Source organism: Belonocnema kinseyi, chromosome 9 (genome assembly GCF_010883055.1).
Source record: "Belonocnema kinseyi isolate 2016_QV_RU_SX_M_011 chromosome 9, B_treatae_v1, whole genome shotgun sequence".
Lineage (NCBI taxonomy): Eukaryota > Metazoa > Arthropoda > Insecta > Hymenoptera > Cynipidae > Belonocnema > Belonocnema kinseyi.
Window position 1 is genome coordinate 78249132 of NC_046665.1, and position 26365 is coordinate 78275496.

General features: G+C 29.5%; 1 protein-coding gene across 2 annotated transcripts in view; it reads left to right on the forward strand.

Annotated features, from left to right (window-relative positions):
- LOC117179899 overlaps window positions 1-26365 on the forward strand; it is a 380815-nt gene that overhangs the window by 29158 nt on the left and 325292 nt on the right. The gene's annotated exons all lie outside the window — the stretch shown is intronic.

Sequence of the window (26365 nt, forward strand, 5' to 3'; positions counted from 1 at the left end):
TATATTTCCACTTGAAGAGTTGAGAACGGATAATTTTCTCTGGAATATTGCTGCATTCCTGCAATTACGCTTCCAATTTCAGAGGGCAAAATGCTTCTGAAACTCTGAAAACACTAGTAACAAATAAAATTATAATTACCAAAATTACGCATCTATTCTAATAATTAAACACTATAAGATATTAACGTATATTCAAATATATTTTGCAATCATTAAACAATTTAATTTATTACTGTGATAATCCCATTTCTTCTTACCTAAGCTTTATATTTCTGATAAAAGCATATATTTTATATAATTTCTTTTATTCCAAAACTTGGAAAGGCTTTTTCACCATATTGTAACAGTATACTTTTAAAATTATAATAATTGGCAAGCTTAAATTCAACTTTGATAACAATTTTCAAATAATTTCTTCTCATATTTTCATGGAATATAAGCTGTTTTGTTGAGCCTTCATAGCCTTTGGTATATTTTGAACATGTAGAAATATTACATTTTCAATGCATTTTAACAATACGACCAAAAAGCAATTCTGCGTAACTGTATCGTACAATGAATTCAACTTGTGAAACAATGAATTCATTGTTTTGCAAAGCGACATTCACAATTCACTCCAATACATTGCTTTCAAAGCATTATCTCATTCAATTCAGAATCCTCTGAAAAATGTTTTGCTAAATAATTATTGATTATGAATATAAACAATATAAATCGGAGGCCTAGGAGCCACCCATTAACTACGTAAAACTTTTTCAGATAAGATAGAATGCGAAAAATTGTCCGAATTATTAATAGCTAGGAGTCCGCCCCTCCTGGATAAGAGGTCCAAAGAATTTTTAACTAAATTTTCCTCTTTCTAATTATTTTTCAAAAGTATGCTAATTAATACCTATTTTGGCCGTTGGATTTACTTTCCATACTTTCCATAATTTGTTGTACGACGAAAATTGTTTCAGGAATTCTCGGAATGCACGAAATTCATGGAATTCATGAAACAAAGGAATTCACGAATCATATTGTTGAGCTTAATTTCATATTCTAAGAAAATATAGCTACGTTACATATTTCTCTCAAAAATGTATAACTGTTGATGTACATTTTCAATCTTTCAATGTTATTAAAAAACGAACATATCATGAGACATAAACAGTATAAAAAATAAAAGAATAATGGATTTCAAATAAAATCGTTAAATACAGGCAGTTTGAAAAATCGAGCATTAAGCTATAGCAACTCGTAAGAGGCAGATCAAGCAAAGTGATTCAGGAGTGGTCGTAAAGTGAGTTTATTGGACTAATAACGTTTTTCTTCGTGCTTAAGACCTTGAAAAAAGGACAAACGGAAAAAGAGCCATCTCAAGACGATTCTCCGTTTTTAGATTCTTTTTTCTTGATTTTTTCTCCCTAGGGAAACTCGTTAACTTTCCTCACAGCAATAGGATATACCGGTATATCCCATTTGATCCCATTTATCTCCCAGGTTGTCCCAAGGATATCCTAGGGATAAACCGTCGGATATCCCTGGGATATCCTTGGGACAACCTGGGAGATAAATTGGATAAAATGGGATATCCCCGTATATCCTATTCTATTATATGATATAACCCTTAGCCAGTCCATCCTTTAATTTACGATACAAGTAAGGTAGTGTAGTTTACCGCCAGTATAGAAAAACTAACGAGATACACAGATGAAAAAATTCCCTTCCTGACCGACAAATCATTTTGCTTCGTCACGCAGAACGGTCAGGCTAAATTTCATGTAACACGCGAGGCCTATCGTTTTTTTTCGATCATATACCACCAAAAAAGTGGACGTGTTTCTCAACTGAGATTAGATTTATTGAAGTGCCAAGTTGAAACTCTGAAAGATTTTTTCCCCTTTATTATCGCGTTTCTTTCTTTTTTTCCTTTTATTTATTTTTTATTTTTCTACGCATTTCAGCTTCTGTACCTGGGATGTAATACGTTTAGACATCCATCAGACTATTCTTATTGGGACGATAGAAAAGCATTACTGGACTATCCTTATATCAGTTTGACATCTTATAAAATTGTCTCAAACATAATATTCTTCCTTTTGATTTTAAATTATTATATTCATTTTGTACTTAGTTTCAAGATCTTAATTTAAGAATGCTTCAATTAAAAATTATGTTCATTTATTGTATTGAAAAGAGCGTGTGCACGAACCACGACCTTCAAGAAGAGCTCATGCAGCTATACACTGCTATATATTTATATATGAGCGCATGCCGCTATGCACTGCTAATACCCTCAGATCCTTAGGGTGAGTGTGAGAGCGAAGCATGGCGAGAAAGAAAGCGAACAAGAGAGAGAGGGCGACACAGGCAGAATTGCGAAAGGGAGAGAAGTGGAAGAAGTGAAGGAGTGACAGCGAGAGAGTGTGTGGGGCGGCGGGGGTTGAAAGAGCTAGTCAGTGGAAGAAGCGAAGGAGAGATAGAGTAGAAGATGCGTTACCCTGGAAGCCTTACCCAGTTTTACATATTCACACTGTGCCATAAAAAGTTATCACTTCAAAAGGCTTAGATTTTTTTTCTTTAAATACCATCAAGTTAATTCAGTAAGTGTGGAGCGGCCACTACCCTCTTCAACGATGATGACTCTTTTATTATTAATTAAAATATTTTTCTTTTCACTACAGTTGCGATATGTTTCTTTATGCTCTTTCTATTGAACACAAGTATCATTAGAGACGTGGAGAAATGTTTGATGGCTGCGAAATGTCCACGTTTTTGTTTTTAGAGACCACCTTAAAATATTTTTAATTTATATGAAGGATTGAATTGCTTACATTGTGCAGCGATTTTTAATTGCTAGCCTTAATGATTCAATCATTTTGAATTGAAACCCAGCCGAATAGATAATAGTTTTCAAATAAATTATAAAAATATAAGGACAATTTCACCATTAAATCTTTCAAAATTGCGAAATTTAATATCGAAGGCCTTGATAGTCAGTTTTATATTTATTAAATTTAGAATTAAATATTTCAAGTTATTTGGTTAGTATTATGTTTTTAATTCAATATTTATGTATTTAAATATTCTAAATTGTATGGTTTCAATTTTCAACCTAAAAAATTATGTGGTTTTCCAAATTATTTGAAATCCTGGGCCTAAGGTATCAAATTGATAGTTGCACCATTTTCAGTTTAAAGTATTTGTAATTATACAATTTAGAATTTAACGCCTCCAGAAGAAATATAAAACAATACAAAATTTTAAATATAATTTCTGTTCCTAAATGTTCTAAAATATTAAAAGTGAAATTAAAATGATTAAAATTGTGTTGTACAAAAAAAAAACAAACATAAAAATCAAACGATCTGAAACTCATACATCAGTAATTAAATTATTTCTTTAATTTTGAATAGTTTATAATTTAGAGTAGTCAATTTCCATGTTAAACGCTGAATAAAAAATTGTTCCCTTTCATAAGTTTTAATCTTGAAATTCAATTCGAAATGGTTGAATTTGGAATAACATAAATTAACTAATTGAAAATTTTTAATATTCAAATAATTTAAATTTACTTAATATAATTACAATTTTGAAGGGCTTAAGTGTAAAAAAGTATAAAATAAAGTATAAAATATTCTTTCAGTTTTAAATGAAGTTCGGATTCGCTTAGTTTTCAGTATCCCGCAGTAGAGATTTTCTCGTTTTTTGTTGTTTGTCATTTAAAATTACTTCATATTTAACTTTTTAAAGAATAATTCAATTTTTGAAGTTTACAACTGAACATTTTTCCATTTTGAATGATAAAAATGACAGTGAATTTATTTTTTACTTTAAGAAAATTTTTCAAAATAAATTTCAATATTAAATCATAATTTGTTCAACGTAGTAAATAGTTTTAATTCTAGAATTTCAGTAGCTTTGACTTTGAAGCATTCAATTTTGTTTTCAATTAATATAATAAAAAATATAAATATATAATATAAAAAATATATAAATATATAAATTAATATAATAATTTAATTTTAAATTTTCAGAACTTCTGATTTTAATTTTTTCTATTTTAAACTCTTTCAATTTTAAAGTGTACAATTGTAAACGCTTTTATTTGAAAAATTATACGAGTTTAATTCATTTCTAATCAATTCGAAATATTGTCTTTATTTGAAAATTTAATCCAAATAGAAATTTAAATAGAAAATTATGAATTTTTATTGTTTAAAAAATTTTTAAAGTCCTAATGTTTCGAGTTTTCTTTAATAGTGGATTTTTAAATTGTTCATATTTTTAATGTTCGGAAATAAAAATACAGAGTCGGAGACGTGCGCTTCGCACGCGAGCGTTTGCTGTTATTATAAATAATTTTCCTAATGCACTAGTCGGGATTAGTGTTCAAATAGTAGTTAAACCATTCAAGTTAAATATTCAGATGTTCGTTAAAAATGTATCTTCGATGTTACTCTTCAATTTGCAGACATATAATTCAGGATTAAATGTTTGGTTTAATATTGTCTCCAGTTACAAGTTTTAAAATTGCAATTATAATTGAATTCGTTATAAAAGATTAGTTTTTAATATTGGACGTGTAAGATTTCGAAACTCTAAATTTTATAACTTCGCATCACTCGAGATTGAAGAAAAACTAATCCGATGTCTAATGTTTTTCCAGAATGCCACTGAAGTACAAAAAAGCACCTGCAATTATAAAACATTTAATTCGAGAGTTCCCATCATGTATTTCAAATATTAATTGAAGGCAGAACGTACCAGAGTAGGCAATGGCATTATTGAATATTAAAATCTCAATCTCACAATCCCGTAAATTACGCTAACATATAAAATTAATAGAAATGATAAAATATGGAAATTTTAAATTCTACCTCTAGCATTTATAATTTCCTTTTACCAACCGATATCAATACAAAATTCCAAGAGACTTCTAATCATAACTTTCTCATATTTGTAGTTTTTATTTAAGTGGGTTTTATTGAATGAACTTCATTCGTTAGTTTTTAAGTCTCATTGCAGTTTTTTACTTTTATAATGCAGAGTACGATCGATTAAATGTAGTAAATAATTGACTTCGTCATATTAAAGGGTGTTTTTTATTGGTTGGCTTCCATATGGTCATTTTATTCATTTCTTGCAATTTTGTTTCCAAGTTATATATTAAGCTTAGTTCTTCCTTAATGATGAAAAATATCATATCTTCATTTGAACTATTTATTCCTTTGACCTTTGACCCCCCACCTTTGAGTTTTGAACCTTGACTTTTGTATCCCACCTCAGGAAGTTTGACTTCTGACCTATGGCCCAGATGAGACTTTTTTTAAATTTTTATTTCAAAATCGTATAATTTTGGATCTGAATGGCCTAGACTCTAAAAGGATGTGTTTAAAAAATTTAAAAATTAATCATTTCCGCACATCCAAAAATGATAGAGAAAAAAAAATGGACTTTATAAGTCTGTTAAAGTTGACATTATCAGCCGAAAAATCGTCCATTAAATAACACGACGCTTAGATTTTACATTTTATGTGCTACCCATGTTTTTCTGTAGATTTTTTCATGTCCAATTTAGATTTGATATGTAATTTAATGTAGCTCAATATCCAAAAGGGTGATTCCGAATAAAAATTATGCTATTTGAGGGTTTTGTGGGTAGCAAATATTAAATCCAATGTCAAAATTCAAAATGTTTGATCCAATATGGCGGACCAGAAATATAAAACAAATACAGAAAGTAACGGTAGCAGTGACATTAATCATATTAGTTCATAGGTGTTTTATATCATATTTCTTCAACGCGCAAGTCAGTATAAATTAATTTATAAACATTCACTCAACGTTTCATATTTCATACCAGGTACCTCGCCAAGGTTTATAACGATTGCGTTAATTTTTCGTTTTAATACAATCAAAATTTTGTGATTGTTAAATTTGAATTTGCAGTATTATCTTATTTCAACTTTTTTCTATTGTTTTCATGTTATGCGTTAATATTAAACGCTACACTAATTCACGTTAATATTTTTCTTTTCTTCGCTTTTACCGCGGGTTAAGCAATAATACCACTTGTGCAGAGAAAACTTTAGTTTCTTAATAACTGAAATGGAGATTTACTCAAATGGAGATTACTATTTAGGAAGATTTTACCGCAAATTTTTTAATTATGCAGAAGTAAAAAAAAAGTTGACGAAAAATATAAATATCTTAAAAAGATATGTAGAAGGTTTAGAAGCTCATGCAGAACTATTTTTGATTTTAGAAAAAGTTCAAAACCTTTCAAATGATTTTCTAAGATTTGAAACAAATTTTCGATTTAGAAAGATTAAAAGATAAGTTAAAGCTTGTAGAGATTTCAAAAAGTGTTAAGTAAAATGTAGATTTTTTAAGATTTTCATCAAAAAATTTATTTATAGTTTTTCATTTCTTTGGTATTAGAGATTAATTTTACAATAAATATATTATAAACATATGCAGTTATAATTAAACTGTCATAATAAAAGATTAAAAATACTTCCCACTATTAATTACAAAAATGATATTTCGCTTATCTGTAATAAAGCATCACATAGGAAAAAAATTACACATAGCAAAACCTTATTTGAACCCTCTAGGTACGGACAGGGTTAGCTTAAACCGAGCGAATTTTGAAAGTAGTGCCACTTTGGAAGAAGTCGATGTTGGTGGTCCGTATTGGGGGGGGGGGGGCTCTGAGGTGCAATCATTTGGAGCGTCCGTCGGTAGTTTCAGTCTTCGCTCGCGGTGCAAGTAGAGTATACTGGTATATATAATTAGATTATTTAAAATTTATTTTGATAGTATTATGTTGAATTTAATAATGCCCCGTATGAAGACTATCACACCTCGTCTGTGAGTGCATGTCATTTCTCGTGAGTTGCGTTGCTCTTCGTGCTTTCCCAGAGGAAATGGGTATCAGAGACAAACTTGTTGACAATAAAATGTCTAAACAGAAACGCTGCAATTTGTGTCCCAGTTCTCTTAACCATACCATTTTTTACAATTTTTGATGGTGTGACAAGGCCATACTTGTAATAGTCTCTAGTTTATTGCATTCAATAAATAAAACTCTTAAGCAATTTTTGTTGTTTATTCATGTTATATTCATCCATATTTTCTATAATTAGTATCTTTTTCATTGTAAAATATATTTCTTTTTACGACATTTATGATAAAATAATTGAATAACGTTTTATCGCTAAACGAAAAAATGCTTACTTTCGTAGTATGGATTTTTTTTCAGAGCTAATCAAAGAACCAACGCGGTCATTTTTAGTACGACTTTTCAGATTTCAAAACCTACCTATACAATTTCTTTATTTTTTTTCAAAAAATGGCAAACTTTTGAACAAAAAATTAATAAAATTTTTTTGAAAAATGTTTATATTTTCAAATATAACTTAAATACTAATTAATAAAAAAATACTATAACTTAAATACAATAATATCACAAGTATAATGAAACCATTGTATTTCTGAGTAAATTTCGATTGATTTAAAAGAAAACTTGTTTCAATTGACGAATCACAGCCCAATACACAGTCTCTCAAAGTTGCCGGGATCGGCTAACCCATGTGCGTACGGAATGTAACACTTTTATAGTCCGTATCCTGAGGGTTAAGGGGACTGATTAGAGTTATAAAATGGAATGTAAGATTTTGTCCGCAAGTTTAAATATTTTGGTCTGATTTCTTGCATATGTCATATAAATATTACTCTCTCGGCTTGAACGAGGCCTGGACTGAGAGACTTCCTGGACCGCATGGGATTGCTTGAAAATAATCACCCTTTTATTATTATGAGATGCAGACCAGTTAAAGAAACTGAAATCCGGAAAATATGGCTTGATTCAATTGTAATTAGCAGAATTAGTTTAATGAGATAATTTGAAGAAATTGGAAAAAAGATCATAAAAATCGGTTAATATTTGCAGTAATAATGGAAAAATTGAACTATATACAAAAGTGTACCCTTTGCCGAAAACTTGATATCTACTCCTTCAATATGAATAATAAGTATTCAATTAAAAATACTAATTAAGAGGTCTTAATAATTTCGAATAATAAGTCTTAATAAATTAATTTTCAGTTTTCTAGTTAATCTTGTGAGAAAATCTTACGAAAGCAGATATTAAACGACTTCGCTTGATAAAAATTATCATTTTAATTTTGTGCATTTGAATTTCAAATAATGAACATTGAGATAAGATGAAGATGTTCATATTTAATTAAAACAAAAAAATGAGATTTAAGATGTGAGTGGTAAATACTTTATCCATATATAAATGGGCAAAATTATTACAATTATTTTTTGCACATGTAGCAGCATCCTTGAATTGAAGATTTTCACACCTTTGTGTTCGGTAAATATCAGTTTGCGAGTTTCCAAGTTCGAATCCAGGTTTTGGCAAAACATATAAATTAAAAAGAAACTCCGAATTTTGACAATGACTCCACCTACTTTTATTGCAGGTAGGCCTTCAATCTTTATATAATTTTTATATAATATTTTCAATGAATGACAATTTATACTTGAGAAACCGCTGTCGATATTATTCTCATTTGCTGAGTGCTTTATTCACACTTGTAAAATTTTTATTTAGAATGTTAAATTTTACGAAGAAATCAAAAACTACGCATCCTATCCGAAAATTATTTATAACAAATTTGTATGAGTTTTCACTCTTTTTGTAATAGAAAATTTTGTTCATTTATGTTTTTCATAGCTTGTGTCATTTCTGCAAAATTTCCACGGTTTTTATTTATAAAGTTTTTTACGATTCAAAGAAAAACTGCGCGTCCTTTCAAAATATAATCAATTACATATTTTTAGCTCTTTTTTATGAAAAACTTTTGTCTTATAGATCTTCTTATGGTGCACAATTGTACCCGCTTCATTTTCCTTTTCGTATCTTGGGCAATTTTACCGCAAATTTTGCATTATTTTTCTGTGACCAATATTACATTGTCCATTTTTCGAAAAAAATTCCAAAAGTTGTTGCGATAATCTTGTGCGGCTTTCAAATAGAAAAGTCCTTTCTATAAAAAAAGTTATAAGGATAAATAAATCGAGTTTCCGAATTCAATACTTAATCATGTTATTTTTAATGTTGTTTTTACGAATGATTTAAAAAGTTCGATTCAGATAAAACAGTAGTTAATAACAAATTTGTACCTCTTCTTGGGGTCCAAAATTTTAGTTGATTAATTTTCTTCTTACTGATCCCTTAATCTAAATAATGGGTATTCAATCAAATGGTACTGACTAAAAACGTGATCAGAGTCAGAAAATTGTATAAATAACAGAAAAGAAAATTGAAAATGTTAAACCACACAACGCTCAATTATGTGATCAAACCGTGCAAGATACGAAAAAGAAAATTGATCCACTAAAATTGTGCACCCCAAGACGATGTACAAATTTTTTATCAATCACTGTTTTATCTGACTCGAACATTTTGATTCACTCTTAAAAAATAGCATTAAAAATAACACTATGAAATTTTGGACTCAAAAACTCAATCGATTTATCCTTATGACTTTTATTTGATAAAAAAACTTTGCTGTTTGAAAGCCGAACAAAATTATCGCAAAAACTTTTTGAATTTTTTCGAAACATCGGCAAGAGAATATTGGTCGTGCAAAAAATAATGAAAAATCGAAAATTCCTACTTTGCTGTAACACTGCATAAAATACGAGAAGGAAAATGAATCAGGTACAATTGTGGACCATAAATCGATGTGTAAGACAAAAGTTGTTCATGAAAAAAAAGAGCTAAAAATATGTCATTCATTATATTTTGATAGAATGCGCAGTTTTTGTTTGAATCGTAAAAGACTTTCTAAGTAAAAACAGTGAAATTTTTGGAGAAACGACACAAGCTATGAAAAATATAAATAGGCAAAAGTTACTCTTACAAAAAAAGTGAAAACTCATATAAATTTGTTAGGAATAAGTTTCGGATAAGACGCGTAGTTTAAAGTTTTCTTCGTAAAAACTAACATTCTAAATAAAAATTTAAAAATTTCGAAAAGTGTCACAAGAGCTAAATAAAAATTTTAGGAGTATGAGTAAAGCGCTCAGAAATTGAGAATAATACGGCCAGCGGTTTTAAACGTATAAATTGTCATGCATTGAAAATATTATCAGAAAATTATATAAAGATTGAAGCCCTACCTGCAATGAAAGTAGGTGGAGTCATTACCAGAACCAAAACCTGGATTCGAACTTGGAAACTCGCAAAGAGATTTACCGAACACAAAAGTGTGAAAATGTGCAATTCAAGGATGCTGCTACATGTGTAAAAAACATAAATTGTAATAATTTTGCCCATTTATATATAGATAAAGTATTTACCACTCACATCTTAAATCTCATTTTTTGTTTTAATTAAATATGAACATCTTCATCTTATCTCAATGTTCATTATTTGAAATTCAAATGCACAAAATTAAAATGATAATTTTTATCAAGCGAAGTCGTTTAATATCTGCTTTAGTAAGATTTTCTTTCAAGATTAACTAGAAAACTAATAATTAATTCAGTAAGACTTATTATTCGAAGTTATCGAGACCTCTTAATTAGTATTTTTAATTGAATGCTTATTATTCATATTGAGGGAGTAGATATCAAGTTTTCGGCAAAGGGTACAGTTTTGTATATAGTTTAATTTTTCCATTATTACTGCAAATATTAACCGATTTTTATGAATCCTTTTTACAATTTCTTCAAATTATGCTATTAAACTAATTCTGCTAATTACAATTGAATCAAGCCTATTGTGTTCTTCAATCTGATTATCAGACGGCGGATGAGCGTAGTCTGAAGTTGCGCACGGAGCGTAGCCTCGACTCCCTCGTTGCGGAGAACCGTCCCATGGGGGGAAGTGGTGGGATAGCCGCGCGAACATTTGAATATCTGTGGCTGTGATGAACAGACAGTACTGAGTAGAATGAAAAAAAAAAAAAATAGAGCGACAAATGATACGTTGTCATCAATACAAATACAGGGTGGCCGCTGGACCTGGAAATCGGGAAATGACAGTGAATTTATTTTTGACTGGGAATTTTATACATTTTTAGTTTGAGTTTATTTCAACTGTTTTTTAAAGATTTATCTAAATTGATATATTTTTCAATTATGATATCATTAAGTTTAGAATGCGTAATTCAAAAATCTTTCACTTTAAAAATGTTCTATTTCAATTTTTCAGCGTACATTTTTATTTCAAGAATTTTAAAATGCAGTTTTAGAGAATTAAAAAATTAAAAATTAGAAATGTTTGAAATAGACGGTTTAGTCATAAAAAAACTTTTTAGTTGTTAAAAGTTTAATATAAAATAATTAATAATTTTGAAATTGAACTGTACTTTCAGTATTAAAAAGTACATAATAAATGATTTTACAAGACGATTCGGAATCAGTTCATAGTTTTAGAATTTCCCGATTTAAACTTTAAAATTTAAACTGTTTGAATTTGAAAGTCTTATTAGGTAGACAAATGTAAACACCCGATTGAAACTTTATAAATTATTTTTAATTTTAAAATAAATTCAAAGTAATGTATACGTAATTAAAGGCTTTAATTAAATTTCAACAATTGTTTTAGTTTAAAATATTACACTTTTTATTAATGTATATTCAAATTTTATCGACCAAAATTTTTTTCATCCTAAACCAATTATTTCAAACATTTCTAATTTTTTATTTTTTTAGTCTTTGAAACTGAATTTGGAAATTCTTTAAATAAAAATGTACACTTAAAAATTGAAATAAAACATTTTTAAAGTGAAAGATTTTCGAATTAATGATTGATGACAACGTATAATTTGTCACTCTATTTTTTTTTAAAATCTACTCAGTGCTGTCTGCTCATCACAGGCACAAACATTCAAATATTCGCACGGTTCTCCCACCACTTCCCCCCATGCGACGGTTTTCTGCAACGAGGAGCTGAGGATACGCATCGTGCGCAACTTCACTCTACGCTCATCCGCTCTCTGATAATCAGATTGGAGAAGACAATAGGCTTGATTCAATTATAATTAGCAGAATTAGTTTAATGACACAATTTAAAGAAATTGAAAAAAAGATTCATAAAAATCGGTTAATATTTGTAGTAATAATGGAAAAATTGAACTATATACAAAAGTGTACGTTTTGCCGAAAACTTGATATCTACTTCCTCAATATGAATAATAAGCATTCAATTAAAAATACTAATTTAGAAGTCTTAATAACTTCGAATAATAAGTCTTACTAAATTCATTTTCAGTTTTCTAATTAATCTTGTCAGAAAATCTTACTAAAGCAGATATTAAACGACTTCCCTTCATAAAAATTATCATTTTAATTTTGTGCATTTGAATTTCAAATAATGAACATTGAGATAAGATGAAGATGTTCATATTTAATTAAAACAAAAAATGAGATTTAAGATGTGAGTGGTAAATACTTTATCAATATATAAATGGGCAAAATTATTACAATTTGTGTTTTTTACACTTGTAGCAGCATCCTTGAATTGCAGATTTTCACACTTGTGTTCAGTAAATATGACTTTGCGAGTTTCCAAGTTCGAATCCAGGTTTTGGGGAAATATATAAATTAAAAAGAAACACCGAATTCTGGTAATGTTCGCGCGGCTCCTCCACCACTTCCCCTCATGCGTCGGTTCTCTGCTGATTATTAAACAAAATATAAACATTTTATCCAAAAATCGGCTTCATCCAAGACGAGAGAGTAATATTTAGATGACGCATGCAAGAAATGAGACAAAAATATTCAAAATTACGGACAGAATCTTACATTCCTTTTTATAACTCTAATAAATCCCCTTGAATGCGTTTTATTCTTGTTTATAGCAAGACATTATTCGATATTTAAAACTGTCAGAGTGGCTGCTGGATCGGGAAATGACTGGGAAAAGTTTTGTAATGACAGGGAATTTATTTTCTGACCGGGAATTAAAAAAAATTAATAAAGTTATTTCCAAGTTTGATTTCAACAGTTTTTAAAATAATTAGTTGAATTTTTATCCTTTTTAATTATAATATTATTCTGTTTACCGTGCGTAATTCACAAATCTTTCACTTACAAATTTTTTATTTTGGGTTTTATTTTTTAAGGGTGCATTTTTTATTTAAAGAATTTTAAAATACAGTTTTAATAACTTAAAAATTTAAAAACTAGTGGTCGAAAACGTCAATTTTGATAAAGAAAACTTCTCAGTTGATCGAATGTGAATATAAATTATAATTCTTTTTTCAAATGAGCTGAAAATTAAAGATAAACAAGTGAATAATAATTGATTTTAAAAGGCGATTCGTTATCAGATAAAAATGAAAAAATTTCCAGATTTTAACGTTAAAAATTAAATATTTTCAATTGGAATTCGGAAAGTCTTAGTGTAGTTAAATAAATGTAAAAGTCCGATTGAAACATTATAAACTAATCTCAATTTTGATATAACTTGAAAATAATATATTCATAACTAAATGTTTTTATCAAATTTAAAAGATTTTTGAGCAGAAAATTTGAAATTTTTAAATTAAAAAAATAACATTTTCTGATCATTTAGACATACTTGATTATTCATGTAAAATCAGTAATTATAAATCAAATATTCAAAACTAAACAGAAAACTATTTTTTTATTTCATTAACCGTGAATGAAGTTCGATAACCGGGAAAAAACCGGGAATTTTTTTATGTGAATGAAACGGCCACTCTGACTGGGCAAAAGGCAGGAAATGACTGAAAATTTGGTGGGAAAAAATTAGTAGAAATCCTGGACAGATTAGAATTGCGGTTTAGTAATGCAAGCTAGTATTTGAAAAATAATAATTGCGAGATTCCTCGATGTGCTACTTCGCACAGTTAAAATCTGAAAGTAAGAATTTTCTTTAGCAAATGTAGTTTATCGAAATAATTTGAGTTTGTAATCCTGAAGAGAGTTTTAAAGCATTTCGTTCATTTCCGCTTTCTTGTGTGACTTTGCAGAGTCTAGGTTGCGTGAACATATTACCAAAGAATTTGGATGGAGGACGGAATGCTTTGAGCCGTCAGTAATGTCAGGTTTTCTTGCGCTCGCCTGAAAGCAAACTCTTTTTCGTTTCTATGCTTTTAGTTCCATATCACTCGTACTAAACATTCCTGACCTAGGCTTGCTTGCAGAAAATTGTTGCCGGAAATTAGCTTCTGTCGCTGAACGAGCATGCTAATTTACGTGGATAATTAATCTGTTTGTTCTCAAAATGAGCTTCATTATCTTCCTTTGCCATAAATAACTCGGCTACGAAGCGCTGCTGAAGGCTTTTAATATTTCTTTTTACGTTCGGAAAACAAAATTTGCTTCATTATCGAATTCAACATAATACAAATATCTGAGTTGGATAATTAGTTGCCTATTTCAAATAAAATTGTTAATTAATTTAAATTATTAAAATCATATTTTAAATTTCAAATTCATGCTTCATCTAATATGCTTTGTACGTAATTAAAAGCATTAAAGCATTTAAAAAACGGCAGTTAACGAATATTGTATTACAAATTTACTTGAGATCTTTATTTATTTATTAAATTTTTATTTGAGTAAGTAAGATCGGTTCTCGAAGAAGATGAAACAGGTGCATACCGTCTTGTCTTCGAGGTTTTTGATGATAAAATTGTACTCTGTTCTGAAAGTGCATTTAGTTGCCGATAAGGAATTTGTCACTAAGAATTTATAGGGAGCGAAGTGTGAGTGCATCTTCAGTGAAAGAGAGTGGAAAGCTTCTTTCAACAATTTCAATTTCTTTAGAAGCTTCTCTTTGGAGAGAAAGAATATTTTTATTTGGATAATATAAAATTAGTGATATTAGAATGAAACTGCTAGAAAAAGTTATATGTCAGTTCAAATTAAAAAAATTCCTAGAAGTTAAAAAATTAAAATATGATGATTAAAATCTTTCGAAAAATTAAACGTATTGAGCACTTCCGAATTTCATAATATTCAAACTTAAAGGATTTCGCACCAAATGTACAGAAAATGACTTATGTACAGAAAATGACTTAGTTAAAAATCCTAATTATAAATTTTTTATAATTTTGAACCTGCAGATGGATAATTTAAAAGTTTTGTAACCACGAACTTGACAAGAGATAATTGATTTGAACTTATTTTAGTAGTTGTCTTTACATCCTTTAAACATCCTATGTAAGAAATCGAAATTTCCTAAAATCCAAAACAACTTTAGATTTTTGAATTGAGCTATTACGGTGAGAAATCGCTTCCAAATAAGTGCAGGATGCGTCTTCAACAGAGAAAAATGTTTGCATTTATTTTAATAGCTGTTTAATATCTTTTAAAAATTTAACCAAGGAAATCGACAGTTCCAATTAACAGCACGGGAGATTGATTTAAAAATCTATTGGAGTCGGAAATTACTTCAAACTAAACGTAATTAAAATTCCCCTAGCAGCAAAGGTAGAGTTACATTTATTTTAAGTGTTATTTTAACACTCCTGAAACATTCAAGCAAGAAAATCGACATTACCAAAAAACTAAAATCACAGAAGAGTTTTTGATTATGCTTTTGGTGTAAATAATCGCTTCAAAATCAGTTAAGGAAGCTTCTTCTACCAGGAAAAGTGTTTTAATTTACACCAAACTCTCGCGTTTAGTATAAATTTTCAAGTCGATAATAAAACATAAATTTATTTAACAAGGCCTTTAATAGTTTCTCTATCACTAAAATTTAATAAAATGGCAATTTACATTTTTTCATATGTTATGAGTATATTTTTTCACTTAGAGAAATAAGCTGTTGCAATACGGCCGAAGAAAAATAAAAACAAGATTTTGTGGACCACTTTAATGTTCATAAAAACCTTAAGGTGAATTCAATGAATTTTCTTGCTGGGAGATGTTTCTTGCACTTATTTTAAAGGGATTTACGATTCCAATAGTTCTATAATCAAATTTATGGTGCTGTTGTTTGTCAAAAAATGTTGATTTTCTTACCTGAAACTTTCAATAATATTAAAACAATGCTTGGGCTAAGTTTAAGCGATATTTCTGCTAGTAGAATGTTCCACACATTTAATTTATAGTGATTTCCGAGTCCAATAGTTTATGCAAAACATCTTTCGTGGTTTTGATCGTTATTTAAACACATTTTGTGGCAAAGGACACTTTTTTCATTTATTTTAAAGTGATTGTATATTCCAGTAATTTAATGAAAAAATCTTCATTGGTTTCAGCTTGCTGGAAACGTCAACTTCCTGGATTAAATCTTTAAGGAATGATAAAGCAACCCTTAGAAATTAATTTACACACTTTTCCTGTTTGAAAATGTTCCCCAAATTTATTGTGAAGTCATATCCTGTGACCTTTTTGGTCAAATACAAAAATATTTCGTGTTATAGATTTTTATAAAATGGTGATTTCCCGCCATGAATGTTTTAGGGATGTTAAAACAACCCCCAAACACCCTTTTACACAAAATTGTGAATTTACCAAGTCCATGCGAACAAATCTTTTGCATACGTGCAAAAATGTGAAGCTTGGTAATTGTTTGAATAAAAAGTGTACTCGTATATTCATCTGATTATTTTCTTTGGAATTATTGAACTGTAGGTTCAAAATTATTTTTTAAAAAATCAGAATTAGGCATTCTGACTGAAATTCATGTTCTTCCTTATATTTGGTGCCGCTTCCTTTTTGAGATATACTATTTGGAAAAAGTAAAGATTAAACGGCTCTATTAAAAGTGATCAAACTTCAATGCTACCCAAATTGAAAATATTTAAATCTAAATATTTCCAAAGCTAAAGCTTTCAATATTGAAGCAAATTTGATCCTACTCTCAATTCCAGGTGAAATGATACATTCAGTTAAATAGTTAACGCTCATGATAGCCTCCGGTAAGGAGATACAATTTGGTCATTTTTAGCATAATTTTGAGAGCCGTATATTCCCGCCGGATGTAACCTAATTTTAAACCATGATGTCGAAATTACACAAACATGAAATCTGCATGCAGATTTTAGGAATGAAATATAATATTAATAATAGTATTTCAAAAACAGTGATTATTATTCCAACTATAATAAACTAAAAATTAAAAATAATTTAATTGTCTTTCTTGTTCTATATTTTATTTATTGTTTTTATTTATTTAATATATGGAGCTAATCAACGTCTGAATATTCTTTTAGTCTCGTCACCCCCTTTCACAAGTTTTCTTCTAGGCAATTTTAAAAGATATTAATCTATTCCTCAGATAATAAAATTACTTTTAAAACATCCGAAAGTATTTAAAAGGAAAAACTTCAGCTTATTTAATTCGAAAAATACAAATTATGTATATTTCTTAAATATGTTAAAATAATCACCTCCTAAAATTAATATGCTTTGAACAAATGCATACTTGATCACTTTTTACCAAGAAAGTAAATTTTTAAATGGTAGCACGATCGAAACAAATCATTCCGATTTTTCATTGTCAGTCTAGTACACATGGTTCAAATACTCTCATGATGAATGTGGGTCACACTAGATTTAGAAGAATCTAGAGAAAAGTTACGCAATTTTCATTCTGCAGATATTTCGTTGAATATGGAATTAGAAAAAAGTTGGTTATTTCTGAAATTCCGTGAGTAAAAACCAAGATTAGAGAGATTGCTAAAACTCGTATAACATACTAACACGCTTTTCACATGTAAATTTCGTTTGCGAATCAGTGCTGTTTCGGCGAATTCTCATTTGCTCAATTATCACATGTTCTCGTGCCCGAGAACGATAGAGAAAGATAAATTTAAAGGGAGGAAAATGAGCGAAAGAGAGGCAACAATGGTTGCAGGCTGTCAAGCCTTGTTCAAACTCACATACTCGTTGCTAAAATCCTGTTTAACCAGCGCTCTTGGTCGATCTGGACAAGTTACAAAAAGTATACGTTCAGCAAGTGGTGCTTACCGTGAAGTAAACTGAATCAATTTATATTTGAAGCAGGTCAGTACAGAAAGAAACTCACCAACAAAATTTGTATTTTTCATGAGTGGGAAAAAGCACCCTGTAAAATTTGTATCACCATTTAAAGATAAAACAAAAGTATACTTCCGAGTTGGAATATTGCATAATTAAGGACGAAAAAGTGTAACCCGAAAAATTGATCCGTCTTCCAGGAAATAAATGTGGAAGTTCAGATATTGAGTTTTTGAATGCGGATAAAAAAAGTTATATCTAAAAAAGGTAGCCAACTGCGAGTGAATCTGAAAAAAATTTGAGGCTAGAATTTATGAAGTCTTGAAAATCGGCTTTAATTAGCGATTAAAAATAAAATAAAATTTTTTTTTCGATAAATAAAAACTGCTATTTTGTTAAGTTGTAACTTTTGAATAATTTTTCATGGATTGTGAAACAATTTAAAACCAACATAAAAATAAATAAATTTTTTTATTGTTTTAATTATTTTAGAAAAAACTCATGCTTTGAGCTCTTTTTCCATGTGACACTGCTACAAATCGAATAAACTTTTTAAATAAGAAATTTGAACATCAATATTGACAGTAATTAAAAACTTAAGTTTAGAAACTTTCAAATTTAATCGCTTACAAACATAAATATAACTGCCTATTAAGATTTGAATTGATTGGAAATATGAAAAATCAAAAGCTTTCGTTTAAAATCATGTTTCTGCTCCACTGAAATTGAATATCGTTTCACTTTACTACTTTATCGATATTTCTCTCTTTGTATGCAAGTCCGATGAAAGTTTTTAATTTTACTCAAGTAAAATGTTATTACGATGAAAATTCCATGAAGAATTTCTTTAGTTTAATTATGAAGCTGTAATAGATTTTCAGATTGAAGCTAACTAAATACTAATCAAGAATGGAAATGAAGGTTAGGAAGAATATTATTAAACATTATTGTTCTCAACAAAAAAAAAAATCGCTCTCCTTTCATAAAAATCTATTGTTGTATATAAATAGGCTACGCTTAGTCGTCCCGAAAAATAAAGGGAGTTGGAAAAGGGGTTCGACTAGCCAAGCATATGAATATTATTGTACTAGTTATCCCGAATTTCGGGACGACGAGGAACTTCGATAAAAATAATATATTAATCTGGAGTCAGGTCGGTACTAAAAGACTAAAGGATCTCCCCGGAATCACTCTGTAGTCGGAAAGAATGCCACAGGAATTTTAATATCGTTGAAGAAACTACCATTCTTCTTACTTACGTAGGTACGTGTGTGTATGTAAACTTCAAATAAAAACATACTTGGTTTAGAAAGTAGAAGAATATTAACTGCCAACAAGACAGAAAGACAATTCAATTAATTCTTATTTTCATAATAAGTATTTCTATGAATTTAAAGAAATGAAATATAGACGAATTTCAAACGATTTAATTAAATTAATTTAATAATTAGATTTAATGAAATTAAACCGGGGAAAACCGCAAATAAATTGGGAATAAAAATTCAAGTCGAGAATCACATTGAAAGTTATAGAAAATGTGATATTTTTAATTATTGTGATAACAAGACAAATAAATTAGAATTTGTCGCAGCACTGTGGGAATGACTTTTAGTGGCTGTTTTCAGTTTGCTTCAACTTTTAATAAAGATGACGAAGTTTTTGCACTATAAATTCTATAAATGGAAATGTTTAAGAAAGTTACTTCATTTCGTGATAAAATTTATTCCTAAAAGCTTGTGAACGTCTTTTATGGTAAAAAACTCATCCATTTGATTTAAACTGTACTATTTGGCTTAAAATTGATATTGTTGAAAACTTATGTTATCGAGTTTAAAAATGTTACTTTTTTGAATAAAAATAATATTATATGGTAAATTTTTTATCCTTTTTAGTTAAAAATGAAACGGGTTGTACAACAACCTTTTTTCATTGAGGATTCAACTGTTTTGTTAAAAAATTTGGTGTAGTTGAAAAATAATGAAAAATATAAATTTTTAAAAATAATTAGCTAAAGAGTGCTGCCATCGTATGCCAGAATATTTGAAGTAATTTTAATATTTTTGTATTAAATTTTACTTCACACTATAAATTACGAAAATATTATTTTTCTAAATTTAAGAATATATCACGATATTTGAAATTACACATAGGAAAACCCTATGTTGAATGCTCTTAATTCGCGCTTATAGTACTGGGAGATTTGATATTTACCCTTGGGGAAAACCGGGAATTTGTAGGCGAAAATTAGTAGATAACCTGGTTACAATTCAGGAAGAAAATTTAGAATCCGAGACTGAATTTAAAAATTAGGAGAAAGAAAGATGAATTCAAATGTGTATTATTGCATTAAAGTGTATCTAGTGGATTTTTATTGTTAGTGCTACTGACAGTACTTCATATGAATATTTAGACAGAGTGAAACGATTTTTTAAAAGTATAATGGTACTTAAATTGAGAAAATTACGTAATTTTAGAGGGTCTTAAATCTCTTAAGTTCTAACAACTTGCGGAAGTGAGTGGGTGATTATGATTGCCTTATGATCCCTCATAAATATTCTGAATAGTGCCAGGCAGTTCACGGGATCAGCTTCTTTAATAAAAAGGGTCTTTTTAGTAAGGTGCAGCTCTTTTTGCAGGAAAATTCCCTTATTTTCTGACAGATATTCGTTTTCCTTCCTTTTCTACTCAGGATATAGGTACCGTATACGAACCTTATGCTGCCACGCGTCACATCCGCTTTTTTTAACTGTCACGTCAGTTCCACTTTGTTTCCCAGCGATTTTCGACGCTACGTGCAAACTGCAGTGTCCAACGTCAGGAGAAAATGATTTTTATTCAAATGGTGTTCCATTGTCCCTACCCTTCTATTATTGTCTTAAAACAAAAAACAGAAAATCAGTGAGGTATATTTATTGCGACTTATTTGAAAGACATTATAATGAGTTATATAAATATTATTTTTTGACACTGAAAGGATTCCAGCTTCTCAGTTTCTAAAGTTGAAAAGCAGAAATTTTAATTAAAAACGAGCATTAGCTGATTCTTTTGATAAATTATAATGTAATGTTATAATATACTATTCATTAATTCATTCTATTGACATTGATGCTGCTATTTTTCCGCTCGCTTTTAGCGTGTTTTTGGTCTCGCGACCTATTCTGTCATGTCAATTTCACGGTTTTTGATATACGATAGTCTGAAATTTTATAAGATTGACTGTATTTTCGCAGATTCAGTTTCAAGATCATAATTTATAAAGTCTTAAATTTGTAAACGAAGTTTGGAATGTTTAATTTTTGACGCTTCTTATTTGAATTCATTAATTTTGAAAGATTCCAATTAGCAAACATCATTTTCAAAGTTTATGGAGTTATTAAATTCGGCTCTCAAATGTTTTGGAATTCTTTTATTTTTAATACTGAAAACGACAGTGACTTTTTTGTTGAGATAAATCAAATTTTTATTCAAAAAATGTGTCCAATCACTTTGAATATCACTTCATAGTACTACATAGTATGATACTTATTAGTATTATATATATATATAATATATTTAAAACTGAAATTTGAATTTCTTGCTTCAGAAGCTTAAATTTAAAAATTTTTGGTTTGGAATCTCTTCATTTTTGATGTTTTGAATTCCAAATATCACAATTTTGTAATTTTTAATTTAATAAAAAAATGTCAGGACAATTTCACTATTAAATATTTAAAAATTGCAAAACTTAATTTTAAAAGCCTTGATAGTTATTTTTAAACTTAATAATTGTAAAATTGGAAATTATAAATTGAGTGGTTTCAATTTTAGTCAGTCAAGAATGTAATAATTTTAGACTTAAATATTATAAATTGTTTGGCTGAAATACTTTTTTTCAGCTGTCATCTTTAAAAAATGCATATCCCGTTAACCATATAATAATTTCAATTTTTTAAAATACTTATTTTTACATTTGTGACGCTGGCTTAGTTGTAAGAAATATGTTTTGCAGATGAACTTCAATTTCAACCACCTTGATTGGTGCCTTCCGAGAATTAACGTCGTGCCGCGGTTTCGGGTGAAAGAGGATGCTCTTCACCCCAACAGCCTAGCTGGGCAACTGCGTCACGATGTTGCGTCAGGTCACTCTTAAACAGGAAGCACACACGTTTGCATAGCGAATAAGCACGATGGTCCGCTCGCGTTAAACAGCAGTGGGGCGACGCTTGAAGCCGCGGATTATTTCGTGCGATCGAATTCGAAACGAGGGCTTAAAAGCCTCTTTATTATCGTATTCAGTAGATAGAGAGACCGCAGTGCTCCCTTTAACTTTCAAATAAATTATTTATTTTAATGGAGTGAAACTAAATAATTATGTTATGTTGGTATAGTGATGTGCTTTTTTATACTGCTGTCTTCAAATACTCTAAGCAAGCAAGAGACATAATATATGGACCGATCATTCAAGAGAAAGCTCTAATTGTACCTAATCTGTACACATTCCCGATTTATATTAAAAACTACACTTTCAATATTTAAAAATAAGCTATAAATAGTATGCACTATGCAAATATATTATTTATGTTAATAGTTTGAATGTAAAAAATTGAACATTTCATCCTATTAGTGTTAAAGTCTTTGAGTGAATCTCTATGACCCCCTCCACCCGAAAATCAAGTTTTGGCGATGGCGTCTGTCTGTCCATCCGGTCGGATGTCCATTTGTAAACACAAAACTCTCGAACTAATGAACATATCAAATCGAGCTTAGTCGCACTTCTTTCAGGTCCTAAAAGAAAGAAAGAAAGAAAGAGTTTGTTACCCTGCGTTCCTTGACCAACCATGATGAGTTTATTAATCGAAAATGCTATCCAAAAATATAATTTTCCATTTTACGCCAAACGATGACTGATAGGCAAAAAGAGTAAAAAAGAAGAATTGATGCTGCTTAAAATATCTATAATTTTTGTTTTGAATAATGTTTTATAGGACTCGTCATGCTCCCTTAGTCATGTTGAAACTGAGGAGCAAAGCGAGTCGCGCGCAATGAAAATGTGCCCGCGTGGTGGGCAGTTTTTTTGTTCCTTATGGGTTTTAAATGAAACACGTATGGTAGAAGGATATAGAAATCTGATGATATTTACAGGTCGCCCGTCGTGAAGGAGATTGTTATAAAAAAGATTTCATTATAAACAATTTTCTCAAATTATTAATTTCACATGTTTATATGAATATTGTTTTAAAGAATTTCAATGTAATTCAAATGTATATTAAAGACCTGTTAGTAAGTGGAACAGATTATTTACGCTTCTTTATGACATGATGGAGGGGCCTTTAGCGGGCTCGAAAAATGGTTAATTTTGGCTTTGAAAGACGTTGAATATTGTTAGGAAAACTTTTTTTCAGACAGAAAATATAAAGCAAAATTTGAATTACTGCACATTTATACTTGATTCCAGGGTATTTGAGCTTAATTTTAGAGAAATATAGCCTAGTATCAAAAATGTAGTCAGAATCGAGTCAAATCAACATTTAAATTTATATTTCAATATTATTTAAAGAAACATTTTATTTATATTGATCAGCATAACAATTTGTTACCTAATTTAGTAATTGATATCCTGGCCAAATTTTGTATTCAATTCCAAATTTCAAAAAAAAAATGGACATAGCTTAGACTAGCTTTTCCAGTAAACGGGACAACTTTAAGTTTGCATAATTATAAAAAAAAATTATGATAAAAAATACTTATTTTAATGAGCTGCATCTTTTGGTTATGTTTTCACCCAAAAGAAACACAAAAGCTTCAGCTCAAAAACTTTTGATAATAATTTTCAGAGACTAAAGAGTTTCATTTTAAGTTGGTTTCTGAAAAAAGCATTTTCCTCTCTACTAATTTAATTGAAAACTCTGAAAATAACGTGAAAAGTTTCTTTGAAACTTTTAAAATAGGTACGTTTTAACTCATTTAGATATTTCAGCTAAAATTTATGTTATTGGATGAGCTATTACGAATTTTCTAACACTATGAATCCATGTTGCAATTGCTTTTGCGGGAATTGTATTAAAATGACGGGAACATCAATCTCTATAGGAATTGTTTTCCGAAAATCTGACTATTTTCTTGGATATTCGTTTTTTGTAGTTTTGGTAGGGATCTTCTGATGACAAAATTGAACGAACGATTCTAAACTGGAGATGCATCAGCATTTAAATTCATGTTGAATTTTTGCTTTCGGTATAGATTTCATTTACAGATGGTTATATATTTTTAAATTTAATATCACCATACAAAATTAATTAATTCTTTTAAAAGAAGAATTAAAAAGATGAGTTTTTTTAAAAAGCGACCGTAGTGAAACCCCGTGGCTATCCAGTGAAATTCAAAGGAATAAACCGCCATATCATATATGCGTTTGTATCCAAAGGACAGCTAACTTTTGAGTTTTTCGTGAGGTTAGAAGAGGTGTCATAAACATAGACATTAGACTCTCTTGTTACAAACCTTTGCGGCTTTTATTTGACATGATGGCTTTTCTACAAAGACTGTCGACTCCGAATTTTCGCATACGTCGGCTCCAGAACTGTCAGGTAACCTAAAGCTAGATATGATATGACACATCGTGTCAGTTTTTCATCGTTGCCGCTTTCCTTTGAAACTTACCCTCAAGCGCTTAACGAAACAAGAAATTTCGGATTCTTACCTTGTTTTCAGTGATCAAACAATCTGCAATAAAACAGACTTAAGGGGAAATTATTTCGACTACATTCTGCCTTGACAAAAATTGATTCTTCGTTATTTTTATTTTTTGTAGGTTAAAGTCCTCAGTAGTGAGCCACTTATCGCCATGATCATTTTTAAAGCTGTTTTAAAAGTGAATACAAAGTTGGACAAAGAAAAAATGCATTTATATGAATTCTAAATATTTCACAGCTTATCATTCAGCTATTCAAAATTTCTTGATTTTGTCGTCACTTTTTTATTGCATATTTAATCTTATATGTCCTTGTTATTTTCTCATTATCACTGGGATTTATGGAATAATGTGTTTAAACAAGGTAGAAACTATTTTCCCTTCTAGAGAATTTACTAAAGTGAACGATAGATTAACGTTTTGTAACATATTAGTTATCTATTATCCTTATTTCCCTGGAGGAAGATAGATGTTTTCTTATTCTTGGCATTTTAAGAATATCGACATTTTTCTCCCGGGAAATGCAGATTATCTACTACAATTTGATGCCTCGTCTATGGATTTATGCAGATAGAGGCTTCAATAAAAAAGTTAAGGTATAATTAAATTACGCAGATTGAGAATATTATTTGTAAACCTTTGTAGTTTAAAAACAACTATCCTCTTTATTCTTTCAAATTGTGGAAGTTTTTTAAGTTTCATAATTAAGTTCTCAGAAATTGTTAATAATTTAAGAAAGAGAATTTTATTTTGAGAAAATACAAAGAATTACTTATATAATTATATTATTGAAATTTCAGATTTTTAAATCCAAAACTTTAGAATGATAAAGGCTTGACATTTACATATTTTTAAACGGGTCCTTGAGAAAGTGATCATTTTCTAATTCCAAGTAACATTGGTACCATTGGTAACGGTATAGGCCTATAGGGTATCGAAACCCAGGCCTTCTGCACTCCCATCTGAGCCACCGGAGCTCTTTTTTCATGTGCTTCCCTTTAAGATAATTTTTTTCGAAAGATAATTTAAAAGGGCTTTGGAAATTTAGAAAGTTTCTTACAAAATATTCATATTTCAACGTAAAGTTACTACATAGTGAAATAGTGAAATAGTTACGTTTTAAATATGGAAGTGTTTACACATATGAAAAACATCTGGCTATTTGCACCGCAAATTCGGTACCAATACCCGCTTTTCCAACTCTATTTGTATCGAAAATTGTCCGCTATTTGTACCGATATTTCGGCACCCGTAATTGCGGCCTTAACGTACGGAGTGGGCACGCTGGGGCTTACATACATGGCGAATCTAATACTACCCGAATTGCATAATAGCAGAGGAGAAGCCATTATAAAGGGGTATTTTCATACTTCGCGCCTTGAAAGTTGCTTTCAGATCGGCTATTCGGTCAAGTCGGGGCATCTTCGGATCAAGTTTATCATAGTGTCCATGGTTGCGTTTGAAACTGCAAATGGATACAAGTGTCAAAACAATATAGGTTATGTTAAATAGTAATTAAAAATAATAAAAGTGTTTAATTGATAATGAAATGAAACATGTCAAATGAGAAGTAAACGTCAATTTTTTTCTGTGCCAATAACATTATGTAATGTCTGCTGAGTGACAAATACTATAAAATAGTAATAATATTCTGCGCTTCCAGTGGACGAAGAGTGAATTGTGTTTACAGCTTATTGACGTCATAAAAACAGGTATGTTATGAAT